The sequence below is a fragment of the Leuciscus leuciscus genome, assembly GCF_965113295.1.
Source record: "Leuciscus leuciscus genome assembly, chromosome: 10".
NCBI classification, from domain to species: Eukaryota; Metazoa; Chordata; class Actinopteri; order Cypriniformes; family Leuciscidae; genus Leuciscus; species Leuciscus leuciscus.
In genome coordinates, this window is record NC_138734.1 from 26,270,639 (window position 1) to 26,279,104 (window position 8,466).

The window sequence follows — 8,466 nt, forward strand, 5'->3', positions numbered from 1 at the left end:
GGACTCGGAGTACTGTACGTCAGAAATATAACGGCGCATCATTTGTCTTGTCGTGTCGTGTCGTGCCGGAGCATCCAGTGTAATATCACTGGGTTCTGACTGTCTTTTGTTGGACCGCGCCGTTCGAGTCTGGCCCGGGGAAGAGACGGAATTCACTTCACCGAGAGAGAGACCAGCAAGCAAGGTAAAAAACATTCTGTGTGTGTTGACAGGAATGTGCCCAGTTTAACCTGTTATAGCCTACATGGCGGTAACGAACTTTACCACGGTAAACTGCGCTAACGTTTCATTTGACAGACTTTGTTGTCGAGTTAAAATACGCCAACGAGCAACGCTTAACGTTAGTTTACATTAACAATAAATTAACTAATGTGAAATTCTGTTTTGGTTGTAGATAATGTTGGCCTACTGATGAGAAAATAACATTGTATGTACGTTTTATTTGGCTAGCTGCCACCTTTCTAGGTTTAGTATTAGTTTGCAAACTATAACATAGGCTATTATAGTTTTTTTTTATGGAATTTAATATTTACTTCCATTTTTGTATGTGTTTAAACTAAAGGCAACTGCAACAAAGCGCCAATTCGCGCCAGTGACTAGCAAGATTCCGGAGGTAAGTTAACGTTAGGCCATTTGTGATATATTTTGAAATAAGTTTGCTGAAATGATTAGCAATATGTGATAAGTGCTTTGGAGCCACTGGTGCAGACTAGGTAGCATACAATGTCTTATAAAATCTCTATAAAATTGGCTAACTTTATATCAAATAAGTGATATTTGTATCATGTCTAACTTTATATTTATTACACAGCAAATTAACCAATCAGAAGATGGACCATTGTCTTTGTTCAGTCTCACCAGATTAAATGTATCCAGGTTAGCACTGCAGTAAAACTCTCACTAATTCATCCATACCAAATCTAGAATTCTAAACAACTTAAGTTTATATTTTTTGCATTATTTTGATATTTTATTAGGCAGAAGACTCTCTACCATTGCAGTCCCACCTGACCAGGAAGGTCCTAATATCAGTGCACAGGTGGGTTAACTACTGTAGGAAGGAGAACGATCATCACACAGTGAGTTCTTGCATGTGTCTTACTGTGTATTTGTCTCAAACAGGAACTCCTTCACTGCAGACGAGCTGAAATGGGCTAAAACATCGATTTCAGTCACAGTCATAGAGAGCTATGGATCTCAGAATTTTTGGACAGAATTTAGGATTTGTAAGTATTAAAATTTAATCTGGAATAATTTAATTTAGTTCAGTTGAAATGTTTGAATATGCTATTTACATATGCTAAAAAGCTGTTTACAAATATATATTCTTTAGTTATTGTAAAAATAATAATAAAAATGTAAAAAAAGGAGGTTAAAAATATTTTGACACTAATATTCTCTCTCTCTCTCTCTCTCTCTCTCTCTCTCTCTCTCTCTCTCTCTCTCTCTCTCTCTCTCTCTCTCTCTCTCTCTCTCTCTCTCTCTCTCTCTCTCTCTCTCTCTCTCTCTCTCTCTCTCTCTCTCTCTCTCTCTCTCTCTCTCTCTCTCTCTCTCATATATAGTGTTGGAACCAGGATCTCCTCTGAAGGACTGAGTACATTAGTGTTTGTGGACACGCATGCAGACCAGGGAACATTCTGATGTTGTCAGTCAAGTTCTGAACAGGAACCAATCTTTGGAGAAGTTCATTTATTCGCAAAGGTGGACAAAAACATTGTGTTGACTTTTTAAAGATTATTCTGATGATGATCTTTACTCGTAGAAGTAGAAGTAGACTGAGGGGTAGACAGTCAGACATTGATTATAATGAGAAATGTTTCTTGAGCATCAAAGAGACTCCTTTCAAAAACATTAAGACACTTAAATACTTATTTCGGCCACCAGTGTACATGAATCCAACACATTTTTGTAAATTAGTGAAATTATTTTTAAGGTGGGGTTATGTGTCATGTATTGTGAAAAGAACTGTGTTTTGTCCTGTGTTGGATATTTCCTTTTTGACTGCTTAGAAATGTATTTATATTCTGCAGTTTTATGAATGTAATGGTTGATATTTAATTATAATACTTGTATAAGCTAAACAACCAATGACTCTACATTCATTTAGTCAAATGCTAACGTTTTGTTTATGATTTTATGTATGATTTTAACAATGTGTGCAGTGAAGGACAGCACATAATGTGTTAATTTAACACATTTACACATCTTTGTGCTAACCTTTCTGACATATTTACTTTGTTAAAATCATTAACACAATGAATTTAAATGTTAAATGTTAAAATTAACACAAAAACGTTGTCCCTAAACTCACCCATTAATGTGTAAACGTTTCACACATATTTCCAGCATTGGCAGACTGTTTATTTTGTGATATATATGAGATTTTTTAAATAAAAAAAATGTATTTTGTAATAACTTTGTCTAATTGGTTTGTATGTTAGTAGTATTTATGTAAGATAAAAATAAAATGAATTATATATCAAAATTATGAAATCTAATTTAGTACAAAGAAAAAAATAATTACAGTAGTGTACTGATTAGCTTCGTTTTTACAGTAATGCACTGTATTATGGTAATGTAATGAAATACGGTAATGTACTGTAAATCCTAATTACAGTAACTTACTGGCAACAGTGTTGCCAGTAAGTTACTGTAAAAAACCCTTGAAAAGTCTAACAGTGTAGTGCATAATTCAGGTGCATAAATACTTACCAGATAAGTCATATTTTTAAACTGTATTTTCACTGTTGAAGTTAAAAAGTCTGGGTGTGCGACAAGCAGAAAACAGTGATTTTGACAGCAATAAGGAGGTTGAAAAGTATGAAAAAATCATAATAGAAAGGTATTAAAAAGTTTTGAAGATGGTTTTATTGTTAGTTTGACAAAGAAAGAGGAATTTGTCAAAAATTATATGTATTTAAAAAAATATGACCAAAGAATATAAAAGTGCCCATAGTCTAAGAATATTTATTTTATTTTATTTTTTATAAAAAATGTTAAATGTATTTTAACACTATACTTTGTAAACAAATAAAATAGTAAATTCTGCTGTGAGGGTCTTTCTAATACAGCGGCTGTGGGAGAGACAGTCAGATTGACATCTCTCTCTCTACCGGCTGCTGTTTTTTTTTTTTTTTTTTTTTTACTATTGTGGAGTTTTTTCTTTTGCTATTTGAGCAAATGGGAACACGAAAAATATATTTGATGTAGTCTCTCATTCACCATTAAAGAAGTTTACCCAACTGTGACGACTTACACTTCTGAGAAACCCGGAAATGTGATAGTGTCAATTCACGAAAAAGAACTGATGGAAAACGAGTCTTCCGGAGCTTGTCTGAGTTCATTATGAACATTACTTTATCTATCTATCGATCTATCGATCTATCTATCTATCTATCTATCTATCTATCTATCTATCTATCTATCTATCTATCTATCTATCTATCTATCTATCTATCTATCTATCTGTCTGTCTGTCTGTCTGTCTGTCTGTCTGTCTGTCTGTCTGTCTGTCTGTCTATCTATCTATCTATCTATTGTTATTCAATTGTACTCCCTTGCATTGAATCTATCTATCTAATTCCAATTGTTATTCAATTGTACTCCCTTGCATTGAAATCTGAATTGGTATCTCAATTCACATTCAGGAACTGATTTAGAATTTGAAAGGGATTCTGAATTCAATTCTCAATTGTGTAAAACAGGTTAAGTGTATGTTTCTACAACACCTAATGAAGTTTAACTTGGTGGAAGAATTTATTTATTATTTTTATACTGAATTATTGATTGATTAATTGTTATGTCCTTTATCACATTGTGCCGATAAGAACAACCTGGGAAACCACTCAACCTGGGAAACCACACATATTATTTTATAGTTTTATCAGTCGCTTTGGTGCATATCTCACATCACTATTTACATTTGCACAACAGTTAGTTCAACCTCCACAACATTTAGGCTACGTTCACACTGCAGGGCTTAATGCTCAATTCCGATTTTTTGAAAAAATTCGATTTTTTTGCAAGGCCGTTCACATTTCCAATTAAATGCGACCTTTTGTGATCTCCTGTGTGAACGTGAAATGACCCAGAAGTGACCCGCATGCGCAGAAGAGTACTCAACGGTCAACGACGTCACTTGTTGTTTGCGGAAGTAGGCAAGTAGCTAAACTTTAACTGTGATTCTCTCTCACACACACACACACACACACACACACACACACACACACAAGCGCGCAGCGACCGTTACACAAGAGCCAGACAGCAGCCGCTGACCTATCTAATATCAGATTCAGCACAAATAAGTTAACATAACGTATATAATGGCCGTGGGCTTTTTTTTATTTATTTTTTTATTATTAACGGGCTCGTCGAGGTCGACCCGTTCGGCAGATTTACCTCAGCTCGACGAATATGCAGTCCGTTTTCAAACCGACGACTACTTCAACGCAGAATTATGACGTTTTCCGCATATCAATGACGTGCGGGTCGGATAAATGCGACCTGGCCGTTCAGACTGAAGTCGCATTTCAAAAGATCGGATATGTATCGGATTTGGGACCACATACCCAAGTGGCCTGGGTCGCATTTGAAAAGATCGGATCTGTGTCATTCAGACTGTCATGAAAAGATCAGATACAGGTCGCATAGGGGCAAAAAAATCGGAATTGGGTCGTTTCAGCCTGCAGTGTGAACGTAGTCTTAAGGCGGCCGCACACCGGACGCGCAGCTCAGCGCCGCGCCGCGCCACGTCTAGGACAACTGTCACCTGAAAATCCGATAACATCAGCAATTTTCTGATTTCTGTAAATAAATATAAAACTAAATGTATATATTGCAGCACAGGGTGAGGTCCGTATATACATTAACTACGATTTGAGACACATGTATGTAAATTTAATATAAAACTATGTAAATGGCGCTCTGTGGCGCGGCATGATTTTGAACACGGTCCTGAGCCGCCGCGGACAGACACCGAAAGGCGCCGCCGGTGTGTGTACTCTCATAGAGAATAGTGTGTTCGAATTTAAAAGACGTGGCGCTGCGCGGCGCGCCGCCGAGCTGCGCGTCCGGTGTGCGACCGCCTTGAGGCTACGTTCACACTGCAGGCTGAAACAACCCAATTCCGATTTTTTTTGCCCCTATGCGACCTGTATCTGATCTTTTCATGACAGTCTGAACGACACAGATCCGATCTTTTCAAATGCGACCCAGGCCACTTGGGTATGTGGTCCCAAATCCGATACATATCCGATCTTTTCAAATGCGACTTCAGTCTGAACGGCCAGGTCGCATTTATCCGACCCGCACGTCATTGATACGCGAAAAACGTCATAATTCTGCGTTGAAGTAGTCGTCGGTTTGAAAACGGACTGCATATTTGTCGAGCTGAGGTAAATCTGCCGAACGGGTCGACCTCGACGAGCCCGTTAATAAAAAAAAAATAAAAAAAAAAGCCCACGGCCATTATATATACATTATGTTAACGTATTTGTGCTGAATCTGATATTAGATAGGTCAGCGGCTGCTGTCTGGCTCTTGTGTAACGGTCGCTGCGCGCGCTCGTGTGTGTGTGTGTGTGTGTGTGTGTGTGTGTGTGTGTGTGTGTGTGTGTGTGAGAGAGAGAATCACAGTTAAAGTTTAGCTACTTCCGCAAACAAAAAGTGACGTCGTTGACCGTTGAGTACTCTTCTGCGCATGCGAGTCACTTCTGGGTCATTTCACGTTCACACAGGAGATCACAAAAGGTCGCATTTAATTGGAAATGTGAACGGCCTTGCAAAAAAAATCGATTTTTTTCAAAAAATCGGAATTGAGCATTAAGCCCTGCAGTGTGAACGTAGCCTTAGTCATTTGTGCACATCATAGTAGCAGTTTCTCATTCCTTCCAACAAATTGCAAATGCTTTTGGACATGCATCAATTGCTTTCATACAACTCTCTGCTGTTTTATAACATTATCATTTGCTTATGTCAGTCAAAATTAACTTGTGAATGCTGAATAGTCATTCCATATAAAACTAATAGTCCTCATTTCATGGCTTGAGTCATTACATACAAAAATGTTGAACTAGTTGTCAAAATCTGTCAAGCAAATTTTACACATTTTTGTAAATCTTTTTTTTTTTTCTGAAAATGTCTCCTAAATTGAACAATTTCTCTCAGGTGAATCTCAGCTTTCACTGATGAGAAGGGGTGTGTGAAGCATTAGTTGCAACCAATGTTCAGTTCCAATATGTACTGCAATATTGTTTCCAGTTGTGCACAGCTCTACCCAAAGGGAGTTTATGTTTGTTGTAAATAAGGATGTATTTTTTAATTTGCAAAATGCTGTGAACAAATTAGAATTGCAAAGAGCATATGCAGTAACAATGTGAAACATACAGATTCAGTGTCTTGTACTCAGTTACTGTACCTCACTAAATACAGTAATGTGTAACTTTACTGTATTTTTCAAATGGCTGTGCAAATAGTATATAGTGCTGTCTTGAGCATTTTCAGGTAGTGTCACCAAGATCTGACTTTTTTGCATTGGAAAACATTTACAGAGTAAACTGTCACAATGAAAACATGACAAAGCCATTTGACTATCTTGTTCATAAACAATGGTGTCAGGACTTTTCATCTTGATGACATGACACTTTCATTGACATGAATACTTGCTTTTGAGGAATGAGCTATCCATTTTGAGCAAGTGACACACTTTTGCAGGTTTTCAACTAGGTTTTGCAGTTTGTACTAATTGTTTTGAGAACTGCATTAACTGTTGTGCAAATGTAAATAGTGATGTGAGAAATGCACCAAAGCGACTGAGAAAAACTGTAACATACTTGTGCCTGGTTATCCTGAGAAAATTGTTGCCATTTTCAGAGGAGAGTCACAGCAATCACAAGTAGCTTCATCCTGAAAAGAGAACAGCATGCACACACTAAATGACAGTTTGACTGCTATAAGCCTGGCCTTTGACTGTTCTCTACGGTCCAGCAAAGGGTGGTAAATCAACCTCTTCTTTCAGCTCTAAGATCTGTGTGACCATCATGATGAAAGGAGCTTCATCCTGATGGTTTGTCCAATGAGACGTTAAGTGCTATTGTTAACGTGATAGGATGCTCATCAACACAGGGAATGGCGGTTGGTGAGAGCTATAACAGATGTGAGGGGTTATGAGGTGAGTAAAACATATCTAGACTTCTGTCTGAAATGCTTTTCAAGCTGAAACCAGTGGCTGAATAATCCAGGATGGGCCAAAAACAGTAGCTAGCCATCCTCATTACAGAGACACTTTCACTAAATGTTATTAATGGGCTATATCTGAGTGGCACGCACCATGAGCACGGCGCTGCAATTCTGACACACATAAACACAGAATCACATTTCCCCATCTTTACGACAGTTAAACAAGTCAAAATCTATTGCATCAGTTTTTTTATTTATTAAAAAAGTTTAAGGGAGGTATTTAATTTAAGACTTTCTGTGTATGCTGCCTCATTTTAGTCAGAAATTTTTGGGACACTGCAGGCATTACAAGAGATTTTCTGTGAACTGCCGACCCTGCTGATATACAGCAAACAACAAATTTGAGTTACAAATAATTATTTAGGAAATAATATATATTATTTCACAGGGTAAAGATTATATCTAAATTTTATCTAAAAAAATTACATAAAAGAAATTTTAAAAAGTCTACTAACACCCACTTATATTTAAATATTAAATATTAAAAAGTCTATTTTAGTCGATATGATATATATATATATATATATATATATATATAGGCCTATTCTGCATGCCTTTGTCAAAAACAGTATCAGTTGTCATGGGATTGAAGGAGAGAACCCAAACGCAGACGAGGTGCAGACACTCAAGGTTTATTTGGACACAAAACAGAAAACAAAACCCACGAGGGGGCAAAACAGGAACGAGGAGAGGTCACTTAGACTAAGACAAAGTAATAAACAAAGACTAGACTCTGACTTGACGATGACAGAAAACAAACTCACAATACTGATTAACAGGTCTTTTGACAAAGTACTCACAGGGTATAACAAGCAATGTTTCACACTAAGTTAGACAATGTACCGACACAGGACAGAAAACATGAGGGGATTAAATAGGGAGAAACTAATGAGGGAAACGGGTGACACAGGTGAAGCAATAATGACAAAACGAGGATAACAAGGGGGCGGGACTAGGTGACGAGACAACACAAGCACATGGCCCAAACAAATGGCCATGTGCTTGCACATAAAACATGGGCCTGTCATGATCCTGCCTCAAAACCAGGGAAAATCAGAGACAGGAAGGCAGGATCATGACATCAGTTACAATAATGATTCATTTGTAAACATTTGTTAACTACTTTGGTTAATTAAACTAACATGAATGTGAACATATTTATTAACTAAAATTAACAAAGGTTAATAAATGCTGTAAAAAATATATTGCTCGTTGTTAGTTCATGTTAGTT

The 8,466-nt window shown here is 37.0% G+C and overlaps 1 long non-coding RNA gene across 1 annotated transcript; it reads left to right on the forward strand.

Moving 5' to 3' along the window:
- Positions 1 to 248: 248 nt before the first annotated feature.
- Positions 249 to 2,356, forward strand: LOC309507691. The gene is made up of 6 exons (XR_014209215.1): positions 249 to 431; positions 563 to 613; positions 812 to 876; positions 978 to 1,039; positions 1,123 to 1,649; positions 1,685 to 2,356. It is a non-coding gene; the product is annotated as an uncharacterized lncRNA (long non-coding RNA).
- Positions 2,357 to 8,466: the final 6,110 nt, after the last annotated feature.